The 23,214-nt window shown below is 40.7% G+C and overlaps 1 protein-coding gene across 3 annotated transcripts in view; it reads right to left on the bottom strand.

Moving 5' to 3' along the window:
• The window catches only part of LOC122791825 (nuclear receptor subfamily 1 group I member 3-like), a 386,827-nt gene that overhangs the window by 5,607 nt on the left and 358,006 nt on the right, over positions 1-23,214 (bottom strand). The window lies entirely within an intron of this gene.

Genomic DNA, 23,214 nt, shown 5'->3' with positions numbered 1-23,214 from the left:
GCTGCAGAAATACCTCACAAAAGAGGATTACTGGCCTCAAACAGCTACCCTTGCAGACCGTCTCAAAAAAACTCCAGCTTTACTCCGTTGCATATATACGTCTACTCCAGAGACAATCTCTGCCCTAACATACAAAGCTATGTCAAACCCAGAGCTGTTGGACATGTACTTCACTTAAAAATCCCAATCCCTCTGAGCTGCAAAAGCTCTAGGGACCTTAACACTTATCACCGTAATAAACAGAACATGCGGAGGGATAGATTCCTATCCCCGAACTGCAACATAATAAAAATGAAATGAAACAACCAACTATGCCAACGCAAGAAACACTGAATATTGAAGGAAAGAACTATGAGAGGAAAAATCATGAAACCTAAGAGTGAAGGCCAGATACTTGGTTTTCAACAGGCTGAACAAGATCTCTGAATATGTAATGAGCTGTAGGAGAATCCCGAAATGCAGTGTAATAGTGCTTCATGCTATGTTAGTATTTCCCTTTTGTGCCAAAAACAGCTACATCAATGATCATGAATATATACAATGATGTGAAAACAGAAAACTGCAAAGCTTTTACTGGTGTATGAAAAAATGATGCTTAGCTGAAGAAATATACAAAGAATTACACATTTTCACACTATACAATTAAAAGACTCCATATAAACTTAACTGAAAAGCAATATATTATAAATCATAATAGTGAATGTGTAATGTTGAAATGTCAAAATGTTGTGATGTTACAATGTTGAAATCAAAATACCTACTACCCTACTTATGTAAAGAGCTGGACTTGCCCCCCATAAGACCCAAGTTAGCAATCAGATCTGAGTTTCACTTACAGGGAAGTGATCTAGTTTGTTGTTTGGTTGTGGAATGGCGCAGTGTACATATGTAGGACATGTTTGCTGTTACTAGGAGTTTATAGTTCAATGCTGTAAAGTTTCAACATTTTGACATTTCAGGATTTTGCATTCAGTATTCTGACTTTCAGTGTAGCACTACTCAATAAATTGTCACATACCTGATTAAAACATTTGAGAAGATCTCTTAAAAAAAGCTTATTTCTGCATGTGTGCGTGTGTGTGTGTGTGTGTGTGTGTGTGTGTGTGTGTGTGTGTGTGTGTGAGTGTGTATGTCAGTCCAAACTGATCAGCAAAGTTGCCCAGCTGAAGCATGCTCGGCCCATAATCCTAAGATCGATGGATCAACACCATCTTCTGATACACAAACGGTAGGAAGTTCTTAACATTAGACAGGTTTTGATGTATGTAGACAGTAATCTAGCCTTTGACCATCACATGTCTATGGTACAGAGGAAATAATTCTATGTTGTGTAAAGTATAAACAAAGAGTCTATATTATATGAACAATTGTTCATAATACCGAATGCTCTATAGAGCGAAAATGCCGGACCTCTAATTCATTATTGTGAGGGGTGTCCCCCCCGCTAAATATACATACCAACTCCGAGATCACACTACAGTGAGGAAAGGGAAAATATTCTGACCTTCGCTGTACTGCGATCCCACAAGAAGCACGTCGAGGTCTGGCATTTTCGCTCTTTAGAGCATTCAATATTATGAACATTTGTTCATATAATATAGACCCTAAACAAAGATATGGCATCTAGATCCAAAGAAGTCATAGTTCCACTTTATTCAGCACTTATTGGACATACCATTGAGTACAAAACCCACTCTTTGGTATGCACCTAACCAGACACATCCAACAACTGGAACATCCACAGAGCTTCCTCACTAAAAGAATACAGGGACTAAACAGCATGTCATATGCACATCACCTCAAAGTCCTATCCCTGTATTCTTTCTCCTACAGGCTGTTGATGGGAGATTTATGCCTGACATATAAGGCATTGTCAGGATCCACTCTGATGGACCTCCTGCATGTCCACAAAAAAAAAAAAAAAAAACAGCACCAGAATTACTCATTCTAGAGACTTAAACCTTGCCTGTGATATAAATAAGACATGCTGGTGACAGAGGTATGTATCTCAGAGACTACTGTTATCTGAAACAGGCTCTCCATTTCTGTGAAGCAAAGTTCCTCCCTAACCCAGTTCAAATGTAATGTTACTCAGTGCTAGAAGTCTAAACCTCAAAATGCACTCACTCGAGGCACTCCTTAAAATGGAGAACATCGACATCTGTGCAGTGACAGAGACTTGGTTCAAGGCTCCAGAGAGCACCCCTGCATTACCAGGCTATAATTCATAGCACACCTTTTGGCCACCTAACCTGGACTAAAACACTAAAGGCAGAGGTGTGTCCATATTCATTAAGGATATCCACACCTCTAGGCTAGTTGCTCAGAATAATGCATCCGAGATTATCCAAGTGAAACTAACTCTGGGCAAAACCGCAATCCAAATTGTAACTTGCTACAGATCCCCAACATGCCCCAGGATTCCCACTCCTCATTTCTCGATACACTGAAAAATATTAGGGTACAACCCAACACCCTAATAATGGGCAACTTCAACTACCCCACCATTAACTGGGAAAACTACTCATGTACCAACTCTTTTGCTCAACGTTTTCAGGAATTCATAAATTCCAGCACCTTGGATCAACTTTTCCACACCCCCACCAAGGGCAGCAATATCCGAGACCTGGTCATTACCAACATGGGCGACCGGTGTTCCACACCAGAGGTCAATTAATCGTTGGTCAGATCCGACCACAAGCTAATCACCCTAGACATCCACATCCTGCCCCCAACCCCCATTAGGGAAATCACCATAAAATATTTCTCCAAAGCCAACTTCACACTTCTTAAGACAGAAGTGGCAAACTTCACGATACCTATGCAGATGGATAATAGAGGTACGACTGCTGAATCCTACACAAATGCACTTTATAAGCACTTATGCGAGTGGATGGATCGTGCTATCCCTAACAGAACCAAGATGCTATCCTCCAAAAAAAGGAAGCCAATCTGGCGGTCCCCTGCCATAAACAAACTCTACAACAGAAGAAAGAAACTGTTACAAAAAAGAGTAAAATCCCATGATTGGAGGAACTCCCTGGTCAGCCTCAGTAAGAAGCTGAGATCTCTCATAAAATCCTCCAAAGCTAGTTATGAAAACAAAATCACCACTGATTCTAAAGACAACCACAATGCATTCTATAACTATGTCGAGAATCTCAATGGCAATACTCAGACCTGCTCTGAGTTACAGCACAATGGCACCAAACATACAGAACCAACTGATATTGTCAACACCCTGGCAGATAGGTTCAGTGCTAACTTTACCCCCCCCACCCCCTAAAGGGCCCATCTCTATACCGGAAAAATGCAAAGTTCCTGTAATCACGGCTGCACAGGTAAAAACCACACTCTCCAAAGCCAAGAAAGTACAGTTTTGTACCTACCATAAATGTAGATGTTCGAGTGCTAATACAGCTGCAATCATAACAGATGGGTTCTCCTGCCGTCAGGCGGGTCCTCGGTCGGCCGAATTCCAAAGTCTAGGCCCGGCGTCGGTTGTCGTCGCTTCTTCTCTGACGTCAGAGCGACAGGGGTATAAAGGAACCAGACGACGCCATTTTCTTCAGTTTTTCTTGCCCCAGATGTCAGGTGCCTCCAGAAGGAAGGCAATACATAAATTTGTGTAATAATGCAGTGCAATATAATCAAAATACAGAAGTTTCAAGCAAATACATCATAAATGAATACCCCAATCAAGAAGCATGAGGATGTGTTAGCCTATAGGCCTGTCCCAAGAGGGGAAGGAGGGAGGGAAACCTGGACTGCAGCTGTATTAGCACTCGAACATCTACATTTATGGTAGGTACAAAACTGTACTATGTTCATCGTGCATACAGCTGCAGTCATAACAGATGGGTAGAATCCCAAAGCTACGCACAGGGTGGTAGGCACTAGGTGGAACTAGGAGGAGCCAAAATGCCCTGCAAGACTGCAGTGGCAAAGCCTGCTCTAGATTTGGAATATAATGGTAGGTTGTAGTGCTTGGAGAAGGTATGCACAGAACTCCAAGTGGCTGCTTCCAAAATATCCTTGGTAGGAACTCCTCTGAGGAAGGCTGCAGAGGTGGCTGTGGCCCTGGTGGAATGAGTTCTAATGCCTGTAGGTACAGTTTTGCCATGAAAGGAATAGCAAAAACGTATGCAGTGGGCTATCTATTTTGAGATTGTCTGTTTGGAAATTGGCTTCCCTTGAGCTTCTACCGCATAGGCCACAAAGAGCTGTTCTGATTTTCTGAAAGGCTTTGTTCTGTCCAAATAGTAACGCAGTTGTCTGTGGATGTCCAAGGAATGCAGTAATCTCTCACTTTTGATTTGAGGATTAGGATAAAAAGTAGGTAAATGTATGGCCTGATTTAAAGCTACCCTGGATACCTCTTTAGGCATAAAGGACGGGTTGGTTCGTAAGGAAACTCTGTCCTGATGGAAGATGATAAAAGGCTGTACAGCCATGAGAGCCTGTAGTTCTGAAACTCTACGAGCTGAGGTGATAGCCAGAAGGAAAGCTGTTTTCCAGGACAAATATTGCAAATCTGATGAGGCAGCTGGCTCAAAGGGAGGCAAGGTTAGTTTTTCCAGAATGTAATTAAGATCCCAAGCAGGTATTGGTTGTTTCCTTGGAGGTCTTAAATTCTTAGCCCCTCTGAGGAACTGTCTTAAGAGAGGGTGAGAGAATAAAGGAGGATCAGTGCTGTATTCTGCAGAAATGGCTGAGGCATGGATTTTGATGGAGGAGAAAGAAAGTCCACTGCTTAGCAGTTCAGCCAAATATTGTAGTATTTGAGGTAAATTCAGTTTTCCAGGGTCCTGGCCCTTTTTCTCATTCCAGACACAAAAACGTTTCCATTTTGCAGAGTAAGCTTTTCTAGTTGATGGCCTTCTGGCCTCCAAAATGACATCCTGCACCTCCTTAGAGAGTAGAACCTGTTGTGATGCTAAGGAATCTTCCATGCGGCCAGATTGAGTGTCTTTAGCTGGCTGTGAAGAGTTTTGAAGCTGTGCTGAGTCAGAAGAAGAGGCATTACAGGCAGGGTCCATGGTGGTGAATGTGTCAGACTCCTCAGGAGTGGGTACCAGTGTTGCCTTGGCCAGTCCACAGCAATGAGACTCATCTTTGGTCTGTCTGCTCTGGTCTTCAATAGAACTTTGGGCAGCAGAGGAAGAGGTGGGAAGGCATAAACTGTCATAGATGTCCAACTGAAAGAGAGAGCGTCTACTCTCCAGGCTTTTGGATGGAAAGTCCTTGAGCAGAATTTTGTCAACTGATGAGGCAAAGAGATCTATGTCTGGCCTTCCCCATTCTTGGATTATCTCTGTAAAAACTTTTGGATGCAATTTCCATTCATGTGGATCTGTCATATTCCTGCTTAGGTTGTCTGCCAGCGTGTTTTCCTTGCCTGGCAAGTAATGTGCTTGTAGTTCCATTTGTAAGTCCAAGGCCATGTTCCAAAGTGACACGGCCAGTCTGCATAGGGGGTAAGAATGTGTTCCTCCCTGTTTGTTTATGTACCACATAACTGTGGTGTTGTCCGTTCTTATCAATAGTTGACCTGGTTGTAGAAGGTCCTTGAAAGCTATAATAGCATTTATTACTGCTAGCATTTCTTTTTGATTGATGTGAAGGTGCTTTTCTTTTTGGGACCATTTGCCCTGAATGCACCGATCTGTCATGTGCGCCCCCCAGGCGTAGTCCGAGGCATCTGTTGTGATGACTTGATTTGCTTGAGGCTTGCTGAATGGAAGACCTGTGTTTGTTTGGCATGCTTGAGCCCACCACAGAAATTCCTTTTGCAGACATGGAATTAGTGGTATTATTGTTTCCAAACTATGGCTGTGTTGAGACCATATGTTTTTCAGGTACCATTGTAGTTTCCTCATATGCAGCTTTGCACATGGGATTAGCAAGATGCAAGATGCCATGAATACCAGAGCCTGCAGGATTTTCCTTGCAGTCAGCCTGGTGCAATTTGCTAGTGCTCTAAAGTATTGAATTAGATGCCCCTGCTTCTCTGGCGTGAGGTAGGCCATCTGGGTGTTTGTGTCCAAATTGGCACCCAGGAAAATTATCTTCCGAGAGGGTATTAGCTTTGATTTCTTTTTGTTGACTGTGTATCCCAGAGAGTTCAACGACATTATTACATAAGCCAGATGTTTCAGAAGAATGAGCTTGCTGTCCGCTTGGATTAGGCAGTCGTCCAAATAGGGGTATATTTGTATCCCTTGAAGTCTGCAGTAGGCAATTACTGATGCCAGGCATTTCGTGAATACTCTGGGTGCAGTAGATAAGCCAAAGGGCAATGCAGAGAATTGATAATGGGTTGAACCTGCAAGAAATCTGAGGTACCTTCTGCAATTTTGTCTGACTGGGACATGCAGGTATGCATCCTTGAGGTCCAATGTTACCAGCCAAGACTCCTTGCCCAGCAAGGGAAGAAGTTGGTGTAGGGTGAGCATCTTGAATTTTGGTACGAGTAGAAATGTGTTTAGGATGGATAGGTCCAAAATAGGTCTCCAATCTTTTCCCTTCCTTGGCACCAGAAATAGCCTGGAATAAAAACCTTGACCTTGTTCGTGCGTAGGTACCTCTTGAATAGCTTTCATGTTTATGAGATCTGTAATTTGCCTTTGTGCCTCTGCCCTTTGATTTTGTGGCAGGTTTGGCATGCCTCTCATTTTTCAAATGAACCAACAACTAAAATAAAAAATATATAAGGAACAGGAACCACCTTCAGTAATGCTCGTACACGAGAGGATGAGTAAAAATCCTTTATTCCACAAGTGCGGTTAAGCGCTTTCAACTAGATACACCAGTCTTCTTCAGAACCATTTTATAATGCACATAGCCTGGTATATATAGCCAGAGCAAGTCAAAAAGTCCGCCAAAACTTTTGAAGATATAGATCTCACTAAACACTTACTTAAAAACACATGATGAACACTGGATATGTAATGTTAAAAATCCATCTTATAAAAAACTAAACAAAAAATGTTTTATAAAAAATACATATCGTATAAAAAATACATATCATATAAAAAATGTTGCGTAGCAACAATATAATGCCAATACCTGATAAAGCTTTACACAAACCCATTGTTGCTAAAATATGTTACAGATAAAAGTCTGACAACAAATATGTATATATGTATATTGGTGGTGCTGTCCTTATTAATTAATAACAATGGTATCAGCTAAACCTTACTGGGAAAGTGCCAGGAAAGGTTTAATACTAATAAAATCATTCAATCCAGGGGATCTAGTGGCATCCAATAAAATCTGCCACTTGCTCTCCAATGCAGCTAACTGCATCTTCCAATTGCCCCCGAAAGCTGAACTCTTAATATGATCTATAATGGCAAAACGAAATAAATGCTCTCCCCCACACTCATTAATATGCCTGTATAGAGCATTTTTGGTATCTTTTTTCTGAATACGATAGTAATGTTCATAGATACGTCTTTTTAAAAATCTTTCAGTTTTGCCAATATAGTACGCTGGGCATATCAAACACGTTGCCAAGTAAATCACCTGACTAGTGTTGCAATTCCCTGTTCTGGTCTTAATACACGTATGGTTAATATCTTTGAGTCGAATGTATTTAACCTCATTAATGTAGTTACACTGTTTGCATCTTCCACACTTGGTAGTACCTTTAAATATGTCTTTTTTATCACTATTATTACTAGCCTTCTCCAAAATTCTTTTCAAGTTGGCACCTGTCTTATATACAAATTTAGGCGAAGGTCCCACTAAATGATCTAAATTCGAGGCTGTAATGATGTCCCAATGTTGACACAAAATATCCTGGATATAGTGTGTATATGGAGTGTATGTCAACATACATGCTCTACCAAATAATCTATGTTCATTCCCTTCACCTGCCACCCTAGCTACATATTTACCTAACAAGGGTGGGTATTTGTTCCCCCATTCTTTTTGCACGTAACCTGTAACATCCCGGACCATGTTAGCCGGGTATCCACGATTGAGGAATAAGTTTTTAATAACATCAAGTTCTAATCTCATAACAGTTTCAGTCGAAGACATCCTCACTGCACGAATACACTGCCCCTTGACTATATTTTTAAAGATGTGTGGTGGGTGGTTACTGGAAAAATACAAATAATCATTAGAAAAAGTTGGTTTACGATAAAGCTTGGATGTGAAACCGTTGGAATCCAAACCAACTAAAACATCCAGGTAAGGTATATTAAGGTCACTAGTGTTGTGAGTAAATTTTAAGAATTCAGATGAATTGTTAAGGAAGGACATAAAATCTTGCAATCTTTCTGCCGATGCCTGCCACAAAATAAAGATGTCATCCAAATATCTGGCATAAAATTTTATATCAGCATAGTAATTGCTTTTGAATAGTGTCTCTTCCTCCCATTCTACCATCACAAGATTTGCAAAATTGGGGCACAGGAAGCTCCATAGCAACTCCCTTTATTTGTTTAAAAAATTCCCCTTGAAATGTGATGTAATTATGCTCCAACACCAGTCCCATCATATCACATAGCAAGGAAACCTTGTCCCAGCTTAATCCTGAGTACTTCCAAAACTATTGGAAAATATTCCAGTCCTTCATTTCTAGGAATACTGGAAAATAAGTCCACAACATCTATAGTTACAAGGGTGAGATCAGTTTGCCAATTGTCCTGAGTTAACTTCCCCAAAAACTCCAAGAGTCTTTCATGATGTGGAATAACCCCATAAATGTGCTTGAGCTGATGGTCTATCCATCTACCTATGTTGAATGTTTTGGATTTAGACCCAGAGATGATCGGTCTAAAAGGGGGTTTATCCAATGATTTATGTATCTTGGGGATCCCAACAATTTTGGCCAGTACAGGATAGTCATTCTTCAAATAGGTGTAGGTCTCGTTGGTAATCCTGTTATCTATCAAATATTCTTCAATAGCCAGATCAATACGTCGATGCCCTATATTAATCTGGTTAATGGAGATGGTTTCATAAGTATCAGTCTGGTGAAGTATATCATATATGCTGGAAATATATGCTTCAGTCTGGAATAGAACTATCCCTCCACCTTTGTCAGGTTTCATGATACGAACCTCCTTGTTGTGTATCACTTTTTTTAAAACTTCCTTCTCTACCTGGGTGAGATTGGTCTGTGAATCATGATATAAGTTGTGTCTATTCCTTATGTCCTTGTGTAACCTATACACATCCTTACACACTAATTTCTCAAAATTAGATATACTAGGATGAGAGGTAGGGACATAGGAACTTTTCTTACATAGTTGATTGTTCACTGTCCTATCTGTATAATCCACTTGGTTGTCAAATGCAATAGCTAGATTTAATTTACGACAAAACAATTTAACTTGTTTGATGTTGTCAACTAAATCACAACGAACAGTGGGAATGAACTTCATACCTTTGCACATAACGCTGATAAATTGTTCATCAACCTCCACGTCAGTGTAATTATACACATTGAAACCTTCATGAGATGAAAAAATACAAGGATGCATGTGTGAATTCATGGAAGTACCCTGTGGATTTACAACAACATTAGTAACTTGAACAATTGAAGGTATCAATGTGGGGGGGGTCAACCATTTGTACCCTCTCTCCTGAAACTACACTGACTCTGGTGTGGGGAACATCAATTATTTCCTGTGGTTGTTCCACTGTCTGTTGGGATTCCTGGGGAAGAATGACTTGTCCCTCTGAAAATCCCTATGGGTAGATCTAGGTAAGGGTATATTTGGACCTTGTTCAGTAAATTTTTCTTTTTCTTTTTCTTTAGGCCAAATGTAAGCCCTGTTAGTACTATATAGCTCTACATCTCTGGACAGCTTCCTGCTTTTTCTCTCAAATATACTGTTGGCTTTGCTATCAGCCAAAAAAAATTGTTTTTTAAACAATTCTTTCCAAGAATCGTATTCAGCGTCACAAATAATTGTCTCATACATACTCTCCAGTTGATCTGCTAATAAAACACATTTCTCCTGTTGGTATTTCATTAACAATTGTATATAAGCATATCCAAAACTATCAAATAGCCCATTAAATTCTTGCATCACATCAGTGTTGTAAGTGATACCTAATGGAAGTTTAAAGAACCTTATACCTTTAGGTACAACCTTAATTTCCAAACAGTTTTTCAAATAACTCACATCAATTTTAGAATTTTTATATGCAGTGAGTTTTTTCCCAAAATCAAAAATCATATCCTTAAGTGAACTATAAACATAATTTTTATTAGAATAGTTCAATAAACCTTTCTTCCCAAAGTCATAATTCTCATGTTGGTCGTTTAAAAAATGCTCCATTAATTCTCTTTCATTAGCATTTTTAGATAAAAAATCAGAATAATGTCCTTTTGACACAGTCCGACCATTACAAACAATAGACCTGAAGTCCTGATTAGGACTAGAAATCTTATATTGCACAGTACCTTTGTTATCGTAAACAGACTTCTGTTTAATATTTTCGTGTGGTTTACTTGTGTGTGTAGCTTTTGGCCTGGCCCCAGTACGCTCTGCTTCTCGTCTTGCCCGAGTAATGCTGAAGTCAAAAGTAAAGTCCTGAGCTGGAGTAAGCCTTAGCGGGTCAAAAAAATTGCGTGCATCGTCCAAAATAGTGAAACGACACTGTTCCTTGGGGGTAGCTTCGGACACATCACAGGCATCCGGTAAGTCAATTGCGCCGTTAGTAGTTAGAACTGCATCCTCAGTCCCTCGGAAAGCCTCAGGAAAACCTCGTTCTGGTGTAGGCAAACGCTTCCTAGTGCGTGCACGTTCACAGTCAACTGCAGGTGAATGAAGCGTCTTCCGAGTAATAGAAACTGCCTCCCTCTCTCCTCTAGGTGAAGACAAACCTCTTTCAACATGAACAACATCACAAGAGGGTGATGAAAAGGGCGAACCCAAAATTTTAACATTTTTATCGTTTTTGGTTACTAACCCGGTAACCAAATCAATCAATTTCTTTAACTCGCTCTGGACAGCTGAAACTTCAGCACGAAGTCCATTGAATTCCTCCCGAGACAATGAAGCACCAGAGGTGTCTTCCTGATTCTGCATGGCAGTACAACCGGTAATCATTCAAATGAACCAACAACTAAAATAAAAAATATATAAGGAACAGGAACCACCTTCAGTAATGCTCGTACACGAGAGGATGAGTAAAAATCCTTTATTCCACAAGTGCGGTTAAGCGCTTTCAACTAGATACACCAGTCTTCTTCAGAACCATTTTATAATGCACATAGCCTGGTATATATAGCCAGAGCAAGTCAAAAAGTCCGCCAAAACTTTTAAAGATATAGATCTCACTAAACACTTACTTAAAAACACATGATGAACACTGGATATGTAATGTTAAAAATCCATCTTATAAAAAACTAAACAAAAAATGTTTTGTAAAAAATACATATCGTATAAAAAATACATATCATATAAAAAATGTTGCGTAGCAACAATACTTAATTGCCAATACCTGATAAAGCTATACACAAACCCATTGTTGCTAAAATATGTTACAGATAAAAGTCTGACAACAAATATGTATATATGTATATTGGTGGTGCTGTCCTTATTAATGTTCGTTGTGATTTAGTTGACAACATCAAACAAGTTAAATTGTTTTGTCGTAAATTAAATCTAGCTATTGCATTTGACAACCAAGTGGATTATACAGATAGGACAGTGAACAATCAACTATGTAAGAAAAGTTCCTATGTCCCTACCTCTCATCCTAGTATATCTAATTTTGAGAAATTAGTGTGTAAGGATGTGTATAGGTTACACAAGGACATAAGGAATAGACACAACTTATATCATGATTCACAGACCAATCTCACCCAGGTAGAGAAGGAAGTTTTAAAAAAAGTGATACACAACAAGGAGGTTCAGATCATGAAACCTGACAAAGGTGGAGGGATAGTTCTATTCCAGACTGAAGCATATATTTCCAGCATATATGATATACTTCACCAGACTGATACTTATGAAACCATCTCCATTAACCAGATTAATATAGGGCATCGACGTATTGATCTGGCTATTGAAGAATATTTGATAGATAACAGGATTACCAACGAGACCTACACCTATTTGAAGAATGACTATCCTGTACTGGCCAAAATTGTTGGGATCCCCAAGATACATAAATCATTGGATAAACCCCCTTTTAGACCGATCATCTCTGGGTCTAAATCCAAAACATTCAACATAGGTAGATGGATAGACCATCAGCTCAAGCACATTTATGGGGTTATTCCACACATCATGAAAGACTCTTGGAGTTTTTTGGGGAAGTTAACTCAGGACAATTGGCAAACTGATCTCACCCTTGTAACTATAGATGTTGTGGACTTATTTTCCAGTATTCCTAGAAATGAAGGACTGGAATATTTTTCCAATAGTTTGCGGAAGTACTCAGGATTAAGCTGGGACAAGGTTTCCTTGCTATGTGATATGATGGGACTGGTGTTGGAGCATAATTACATCACATTTCAAGGGGAATTTTTTAAACAAATAAAGGGAGTTGCTATGGGAGCTTCCTGTGCCCCAATTTTTGCAAATCTTGTGATGGTAGAATGGGAGGAAGAGACACTATTCAAAAGCAATTACTATGCTGATATAAAATTTTATGCCAGATATTTGGATGACATCTTTATTTTGTGGCAGGCATCGGCAGAAAGATTGCAAGATTTTATGTCCTTCCTTAACAATTCATCTGAATTCTTAAAATTTACTCACAACACTAGTGACCTTAATATACCTTACCTGGATGTTTTAGTTGGTTTGGATTCCAACGGTTTCACATCCAAGCTTTATCGTAAACCAACTTTTTCTAATGATTATTTGTATTTTTCCAGTAACCACCCACCACACATCTTTAAAAATATAGTCAAGGGCAGTGTATTCGCAGTGAGGATGTCTTCGACTGAAACTGTTATGAGATTAGAACTTGATGTTATTAAAAACTTATTCCTCAATCGTGGATACCCGGCTAACATGGTCCGGGATGTTACAGGTTACGTGCAAAAAGAATGGGGGAACAAATACCCACCCTTGTTAGGTAAATATGTAGCTAGGGTGGCAGGTGAAGGGAATGAACATAGATTATTTGGTAGAGCATGTATATTGACATACACTCCATATACACACTATATCCAGGATATTTTGTGTCAACATTGGGACATCATTACAGCCTCGAATTTAGATCATTTAGTGGGACCTTCGCCTAAATTTGTATATAAGACAGGTGCCAACTTGAAAAGAATTTTGGAGAAGGCTAGTAATAATAGTGATAAAAAAGACATATTTAAAGGTACTACCAAGTGTGGAAGATGCAAACAGTGTAACTACATTAATGAGGTTAAATACATTCGACTCAAAGATATTAACCATACGTGTATTAAGACCAGAACAGGGAATTGCAACACTAGTCAGGTGATTTACTTGGCAACGTGTTTGATATGCCCAGCGTACTATATTGGCAAAACTGAAAGATTTTTAAAAAGACGTATCTATGAACATTACTATCGTATTCAGAAAAAAGATACCAAAAATGCTCTATACAGGCATATTAATGAGTGTGGGGGAGAGCATTTATTTCGTTTTGCCATTATAGATCATATTAAGAGTTCAGCTTTCGGGGGCAATTGGAAGATGCAGTTAGCTGCATTGGAGAGCAAGTGGCAGATTTTATTGGATGCCACTAGATCCCCTGGATTGAATGATTTTATTAGTATTAAACCTTTCCTGGCACTTCCCCAGTAAGGTTTAGCTGATACCATTGTTATTAATTAATAAGGACAGCACCACCAATATATATATATATATACATATTTGTTGTCAGACTTTTATCTGTAACATATTTTAGCAACAATGGGTTTGTGTAAAGCTTTATCAGGTATTGGCAATTAAGTATTGTTGCTACGCAACATTTTTTATATGATATGTATTTTTTATACGATATGTATTTTTTATAAAACATTTTTTGTTTAGTTTTTTATAAGATGGATTTTTAACATTACATATCCAGTGTTCATCATGTGTTTTTAAGTAAGTGTTTAGTGAGATCTATATCTTTAAAAGTTTTGGCGGACTTTTTGACTTGCTCTGGCTATATATACCAGGCTATGTGCATTATAAAATGGTTCTGAAGAAGACTGGTGTATCTAGTTGAAAGCGCTTATCCGCACTTGTGGAATAAAGGATTTTTACTCATCCTCTCGTGTACGAGCATTACTGAAAGTGGTTCCTGTTCCTTATGCCTCTCATTTTTGGAAGGGTGTGAAAATGGAATTTGTAGCCTCTGTTTATAATGGCCAGGATCCATTTGTCCTTGGTGACAATATGCCAATTTTTTGAAAATAATGCCAGCTTTCCTCCTAAGGGGGCTGCCATTTGAGACTTGGTTGGCATGCAAAGGGGAAAGTCATTAGGTTTGCTTTCTGAAAGATTGCGAGTTATCCTCACCACCTCTTTGTGTAGGAGCTTGCCACTGTCTGCCTCTAAACGATCCTTGGGATTGTCCTCTGCCCCTCGGGTGCCTGTATCTGCCTCTTTGGGCTCTGTCCGTAGCAGGAAAGGACCAGTTTTTGGAAGGCCAATTTCTACTAAAGCGTGGTGGTTGTACCTGTAGAAATTCTTTCACAGTTTGCATTAATTTGGCCTTTTCCTCCATTTTCCTTAACACCTCCTCGGCCTTAGCACCAAATAGTACATCCTTTTGGAGAGGGGCGTCTAGTAATTTAGCTTTGACATGATCAGGTAAGGCTTGTTCCTTAGCCAGGCATGCCTACGTATGACTGATCCTGTAACAGCAGCTCTACATGAGGCCTCTAGAGCATCAAAACCACATTGTAAGGTATGCTTACCCACTTGTTCTGCACTATGCATCAAATCCTGCTACTCCTTCAAGTCCGGTTGTTCAGGTTGTGACATTTTACTTTTCAATTGTGATAACAAAAACTGTTGGTATTTTAGCATATGAAACTGACAGTTTAAGGCCCTCATGGATAAGGTAGCCGAGATATATACCTTTTTCCCCACCTTTCTAAGGATCTGGAGTCTCTCTCCGAAGGTAATGGATTTTTAGCAATGGAGGCCTTAACTCCCTTGGGGCCCTGTGAGATGGTTTCTGGGTCAGCAGCATGGCTCTTGTATAGAAATTGGTGTGAGTCAGGAACCCTATAGTACCTGTCAGGCTTAACTGGAGCTGGAGGTAGAGAGTCCGGGTTAAGGCAGGCCTCTGAGTAAACATCATCTAGGATGTCCAAGACAGGAGGTATAGCCAGAGGCCTGTGCTGAGGTAGCAAGAGAAATTCCCTGAGCCTTTTCTTAGAATCAGAATAATCTTGGCCTTCCCAGTGGAAGTGTTCCCTTAAGGTATGCAAAGTTTCCCCAAATGAGTAATCCTCTGGGGGGGAGACAGAAGGGATGGACTCCGCATCAGAGTCTTCAAAAGGGGAGTAAGAATGTTCCTGATCATCAGAGTGCTCTGAAATAATGGAGCTCTGATCAGAGGAGGGGGAATCTTCCTCCACTCTGGGCCTTTTGTCCGGTGGGGGCTGAGAACCTCTGATAAGAGTAATTAAATCCTCAGCCATTTTAAGCATCTGTTTCTTAGGCATGGGGCCTGGAGATGGGCCCTGTGTAGCTGGTCTCTTAGAGTGCAAGGTTGCTTTAGACTTTGTGAAAGCCTTGATGGAGAAAGAAGAGGAAGGTCTGTAGACACCTTGAGTGGAGGTGGACCTGTCCACATTCTGAGTTTCAATGCCAAGAGTGGCTTCGGTATCTGTAGTCGGGGCGTGGGCCGAGGAGCCTGCGGCCTCGGGCACAGGAGACACCGCCAAAGAAGTGTCGTTGGTAGTCAGGGGCTGCGTAGGTGCCTCGCTGAGAACCGGACCATGTGTAGTCGGCTTTGTCGTGGTGTCGGTAGAGGCCGCAGACCTCGTGTGTCGGTCCTTGTCTTTGCGTTTTTTAGACATAACCGGAGTCGGAGTATCCAACGACATAGTATAGTTAAATGCTTTCCAAAAATAATGCTGGGTGAACTCCACCCGACGCTTAATAGTGCGTTTGTTGAAAGTAGCACAAAAGCGACAGACCAAGACATCGTGGTCTGGGCCTAAACAAGGTATACAGAGGGAATGGGAATCCTTATGCGGTATTTGCTTCCCACAAGAAATACAATTATTAATTTTGTCTGACATCGGTCTGAGGCAAGAAAAGTTTCCCCAACAGGGTACTTAGCTTTTAAGAAGACTTCGGTTTCCAATTTTTTGTAATCTCAGGAGCTGGCCGACCGGCACTTGCGACCTGCTTCTGCTTCAGGCACCGCGTGGCAAGAAAGACTGAAGAAAATGGCGTCGGCTGGTTCCTTTATACCCCTGTCACTCTGATGTCAGGGAAGAAGCGACGACAACCGACGCCGGACCTAGACTTTGGAATTCGGCCGACCGAGGACCCGCCTGATGGCAGGAGAACCCATCTGTTATGACTGAAGCTGTATGCACGATGAACATCACAGCATCCATGGGACCTGACAACATCCCAAGCTGCATTCTACATTAATTACAGAATGAACTGGCACCCCACCTAAGCACCATGTTCAATCCTAGCCTCACCTCAGGCTTTGTGCTCACTGAATGGTGCACAGCGACGGTTATCCCACTCCACAAAGGGGGAGCCACCACGGACCCCGGGAACTACCACCCCATTAGCCTAACAAGCCTGGTTTGCAAGGCCATGGAACATATCATCATGGAACTTATAAACAAAGACACTGGTAATCTCTAAACTCTGGACCCCACCCAGTTTGGGTTTGTAAAAGGCAGACCATGTCTCCTAAACCTGATAGAAATCTTTAAAGCAGTCACCAAAGCCATAGACGAGGGTAAGGTGGTTCACACAGCCTGTCTATAGCTCACCAAGGCTTTTGACACCATCCCCCACTCTGGAGTTATAGATAAACCCACTAAACAAGGTATAAATCCCTACATCACAAGATGGGTTGCCAACTGGCTCACTGGTAAAACCCAGACTGTGAAAGTAGCAGACTCCAAATATGAATTCAGACCAGTGACAAGTGGAGTACCACAGGGTTCAGTCCTGGGTCCTCTCCTGTTTGGTATCTACTTTTCTGAAGCATAGGCTAAAACAGAAGGTCTTTGGCTAAAGAAGTTGGCAGATGATTGCAAACTAGGGGCCATGACTGAAATTCCTAACGATGTGGATATCCTACAAAAGGGCCTCACTGAGACAGATGCCTGGGGTCAAAGCCATGGCCTCAAGCTCAATGCCAAAAAGTGCACTGTCATCCCCTTTGGTAAAAACTCTGTACCCATGAGCTACCACATAGGTGGTAGTCTACTTAACACCAAAAGTGTGATGAGTCCTTGGGACACAGGTGGACAGTAGCCTCTCCTTTGATAATCACATCGCAACAGTAGTCAGGAAATCCTTCTACATGGCACACCTCATCACAAAAGGTTTCTCATCCAGGAAAAAAGAGGTCATTGTTCCCCTCTACTCGTCACTCATTAGACCCATTATAGTGTACAACACCCCTTTTGGTATGTACCTCACATGACATCTACAACAACTGGAAAGGCCACAGAAATACCTCACAAAGAGGATTACCGGCCTCAAACAGATGCCCTATGCAGACCGTCTCAAATAACTCCAGCTTTACTCCGTTGCATATCGCCTACTCAGATGCAATTTCTGCCTAACATACAAAGCTATGTCAAACCCAAAGCTGTTGGACATGCTTCACTTAAAGAAATCCCAATCCCTCTGAGCTACACGCTCTAGGGACCTAAACCTTGTCACCACAATAAACAGAACATGCTGGAGGGATACATTCCTGTCCCAGAGACTTCCCATACTCTGGAACAAATTACCTATCTATATCAAACAAAGCTCCTCATTAGCACTCTTCAAGAAAAATCTTGATGATTGGATGGGAAATAGGAAATTCATCCTGGGGATCACCTCTGTGGCTCTGGTCGATAGAGGCACAGGAAAATAATTTTCTTGGGTGGTGAAATCCAGGGTACCTTTTTGGCTAGGCTTATATAGGCCCTAGGGCCAATAGCCTAGCACCTACCTATGAACCTAAGTGTAACTTGGACAACTGGATGAGGAACCAGAAATCCATCCCTGGTTTAGCTTCTGTGTCTCTAATGCACAAAGGCAGCCTGTAAATTGTTCATTTTCCAGGCCCCTGCTTGTAAATGTTTCATCTACCAAGCTACTACTTATATTTATCAAGGGTACCAGAACTTGTCAGAGATTTGGGATTCATGTCTGAGCTTAAAAATGTCTTAGCAGTTGTTAGCCTAGTACACACCTATGAACCTATCAATAATTCATAAATTGCCACAGTACCACTGCGCCAATGTAAATGGTGACAAAGTAATATAACTTAGAAGTGGTGGCCACATACATGAAGACCACATAGCAATACAAACACCTATAAAGGGCAGAGGAGATAGGAGAAAACAAGAATATGACACTGGGTATTTGCTGGTTAACCCACAGGAAATTAATCTAGGAAAGCCTGGGTGAAGGATAAAGGGGCACAGGCATTTTATACATTGTAGAAATAGATACCATGTGTTTTAATAAGATAAAGATTCATTAAAATGGGTGCATAGGTAAAGGAGGTAGGGATGACAGAAATAAAGAATATAAAACAAAAACATGGACAGAACAATGTGTACTAGAAGAAGAAATGCCAACAAGGAAGGCTAACACATATCCAGTATCCAGGGTGGATGGACAAGTGGAGTGGCTGGGGAATTCTGGATACCTCACTACCCTAAACTTGACCAAGGGGTACCAGCAAATCCTTCTGTCCCATGGTTCTAAGGAGTGAACAGCATTCATCCCAGCAAAGGACATTTTCCTGTATACAGTATTACTTTTTGGTCTACAAGGAACACTAACTTAATTTCAGAGATCCCTGGACTGGCTCTTAAAATCCTGGCAATACTACACTGCAGCCAAACTTGATGATGATGTCATTCATTCCACAGACTGGGGTTCAGACCTCCCAACAGCACAGACAGTAATAACTTCATTAAGGTGAGCAGGTCTCTTGGTGGATGTTCCTATGTGTAGGACATGCATAACCAATGTACAGTACCCAGGATACATTATAGGTTGGGGTCTAATTCAACCTCAAAAAAGAAAACTGGAGGCCATAGAGAAATGGATGATACCCCAAACTAAAAGCGAGCCTGAACAATATTGGGACTTCCTGGTTACTATAGACAATTTATTCTGAATTTTGCTACAGTAGCCTGTCCATTAACTGGCCTCTGAAGGGACAGAAGCCTGACATGCTTAACTGGACTCCAGAGGCATCCAGAACTTTTAAGACACTAACAGAGTTTCTGTTTAGAACACATACTGGTGTTCATAGTCTTGTCTATGCTCTTTACGGTGTACACTGATGCCGCTGAGGTTGAGATAGAGGTACTCCTTACCCAGCAGTCAGCACTCTGGTATTAAAGACCTCCCAGTTTGTTGTATAAGTAAAAAGCTCAACAAGACAGAATAGATATTTAATCGTAGAGTTTACGCATTACCTGCTCAGCAGGGAGTTCACCCTTCTTACAGATTACACCTCCTCCAATGGCTTTACCAGCAGAAGGAGGGTGATATCAAACTTTGCATGTGGATGCTGGCATTACAACTATGCCAGTTCAAGTTCAAGCAGCACCATGGTGCATATCATCAGAATGCAGATGGCCTGCTTATAGCTCACACATCTTCCTGATGGCTTCAAGGTGACAGGAGGAGTGGCATCTGTAACATAGTGTGATGATACTACCATAAGGTGCCTAGCAGATAATACCAACAGAGAGATGCAGGTCTGCTATTCAAATTAAGATGCAGAACAGCTGGAAAATCTATACTGATGTTAGAATACATTTTGGGGCATACCTCTCAAGCTCTTAGTGCAAGAAGTCTGGACAAAGCAAAAAATAGTGGGGGTGGACAGGTTCAAACTCAGGGACAAATTTTAAATATTTATAGTATGAATTTATAAAATTGCTAGAATAACAGGAGTTTGTATTACCATGCATTTTCTGAAGGATATACACTTAAATGTCTGTTACTCTTCAGTGACATCAATCCTCAATCATTTGCTCAAAAAAACACAAATTTTATGAGCAATAGACCAAAATTTGATGCAAAAACATGACCACTCTGTAAAATTCTGGACACCTGAGAGATTTGGTTTGGGGTATGATGGTTATCTAACCCTGTCAGCTCTCACATGCTAGGCAAGTAATTGGGTCCAGAAGAGGATGAATTAATACATCATAATCATGGAGTCTAAGAAACTGACTTAAGTATGCTGTGGAGATGTCTAGAAAAGCAAGAAAGATTGAAGGATGCACTGCTGTTAGAAGTGATATACTTAGAGCAAGCCAGTAGACTGGGGACCACATTTCCTACAGGACAGTTGAGAAGGAAGAACTTTTGGCTTTTTAGTCTGAAGTATTAGCTCAAGGTATTCTGTTTGGAAGACTGGCTTGCATTGGAGCTGGTGTGGGAAAAGACTTTCTGTATGTCATCTTTTTCTGGTGTTGTTGCCTGCTTGAGCCAGCTTTAATGGGTTTTATTTTAACCTATCAGGTGTGTCCTTAAAAGACTGTCCAGTAAATAACATTATCTTGCTTTCATATGACTTTCACCAAGAGACTAAACTAGGCATGCATACACAATAACCCCAGCTGCACTCGACATCTTGTTCAAAAACTGTTATTTTTAACTAAGCTTACTGTTTGTGAACATAACTTTCTATACTTATTATGGAGCTGTGCTAAATTGGATTAAACCTTCAACTTATGTAGGTGCATCTAACAGAGACTGGGACATGACACACACCATTAAGTATACAATGATCCTTGATATCATCTTTGAATCAGCGCTGTACCACATTTGGAGTCAATTACATAAATGTGTTATTCACACAAAGTGGAATAACCAGATAAGATGGCATATCCCACGTTTACCCATGGAGGTAATCGCCCAAATATACTTCATATCTCAGTGCTCTCTACAAAGACTGTGCCTCACTGCATATTCCAGTATTGTCTTTACAGACTAGCCCCGCTACATGAAAACATTGCTTGAACAGACTATTCCTAATTATATTAAGTTCATGCAGCATCTTAAAATGCTTCCAAATTGCATGTATTGCTCCCTGATGTCAGTAAATTACATTACTGCAGCATGTTTTGGCATTCCAGCTGTGTGGCATGCAAACAACAGCCTTCTAGGAACAGAGTATGAAGCATGTGCTGAAGGCCACAGGACACGTGATGTTCTGGAATCTGAGTAAATAGGCAAAGTACAAAACAGAAGAATGAGTTAAAAAGGAAACTGAATAGCATAAATGTAGTGCACATAATTAAAGAAAGGATAACAATGGAAGTGAATTCAAGAAAGTATAAATAAAACTAAATTATACAATTTTAAGTTTAATAAAATAAACAAAAGTTTTAAGAGTATTTTCATCCATTTAAAACTAAAAGATATGTACAGAGAAGCTGATGAATATAGCTCATTCATATTCCAGAATCATTTTATAAATGCAGTTTCTACATAAATTAAGAGAGACCTAAAAGGATGCAAAAAATGAACATTTTTGTATTTATCTTGACTTTACCGAAACAGGCAGAATAGAGGAAGACATGTGTTTACTTGATTTTGCATGTTTATTTATGAGTTATTGCCTTTTTATTTGCTTAATGGATTGTTGTAGTGCATGCTGCTAGCTGCAATCCTAGTCAGATAGCTGAGATGGAATGCTGGTGGGCTGGGCCTCCCAGAATAAAGCAGGGCAGCAGACTTTTGCAAATACAGCTAATAGCAGGAATGTGTTTCATTCCTTTCTATTACCCCATATATAAGCATCTACAAGACGGCAGCACAGCAGAATAGGCTCAAATAAGAAACAGATTCTATTATTAACAGTAAGTAATAGCTTCCTAACTATCCACCTTCATAGTAGAGGTTATATGTTTACCTAATTTCAAATCCAGAGGGAAAAATGCCTCACTTACCATATCAATGACTGAGACACAATCATTAAGCCAGGTGCTGAGTCACAACTAACATAGGATCATAGGAGATTACTAGTGCATCGACCTGGAGATCATTTTAAGCCTTGCCATTTCATCCCAATGTAATACCATGGAAATGCTAGTCAATACTCAAGATTGCACTTAGTGATGGCTGCCCATGTCCAAGAGGGATATGGGCCCTATCCCCAGTAAGAATTTATGGTGCACCATCCACGCATGCAGGTTCCTCTTGAACAGTGTCATAGAGGTGCTCTGTTTCACATGAATTGGTAGCCTGTTCCAAAGACGTGGCAGTCGCTGGGAGATAAATCTGTCCCTTCAGCATGTCCTATTTAAGCTGCATGCCATATTTAGGTCCCTGGAATAGGAAGCTAGTCCAGTTTGATTTATGGATATGTAGCAAGTTAATTATGTTTGGGTCTTGGATTCCTCTGTAGGCCAGGCATAAGTCTCCCCTATGAAGTCTATACTATACAGAGTATAGTGACAGGGACTTTAGTCGGTCTGTGTAAGGCACATGCTGGAGCCCCTTGATCTTCTTTGTTAGAAAGCTCTGAGGTCTCTCTAATTGCTGCAGATGCATAGTAAAGTACATGCTGAATGGGGAATTATACTCAATTATGGGCTGGTTAAATGCTGAGTATAGGGGGGTTATAACTTCTTTTGTTCTCGAGTTGATGCCTTTACTAATCAAGTGTGCTACATAGAAAGCTTTCCTTACTACAGTAGACACATGGTTGAAGTTAAGGATGCAGTCAACTTGTGATCCCAGATCCCTTACCACTTCATGAGTACTTAGGGTATTGTTGTTGATTTGATAGTGTGAAGGGACATTGTTTGTGCTGAAGGGAATGATGATGCATTTGTTTGCATTTAGTTAGAGACCGTGGCTAATACACCAGTCACTGGCCTGTGTGAGACCCTCCTGGAGTATACTGACATCATTTGGGATTCAATGACTGCACCTAGCTTGCAGTCGTCTGCAAACTTGGTCAGCCACAGCCCTTTAGTTTTGACCTGAACTTCTGAGAAGTATATACAAAACAGTAGGGGGCCCAGCAATGACCCCTGTGGCACCCCACTGGTAACAGGCCTGCTGGTTGATGCAGAATCGCCCA

Source organism: Protopterus annectens, chromosome 17.part0, assembly GCF_019279795.1.
Source record: "Protopterus annectens isolate FY-2018-M chromosome 17.part0, PAN1.0, whole genome shotgun sequence".
Classification (NCBI taxonomy): domain Eukaryota; kingdom Metazoa; phylum Chordata; order Ceratodontiformes; family Protopteridae; genus Protopterus; species Protopterus annectens.
This window is presented reverse-complemented; position numbering and strand designations above follow the sequence as displayed.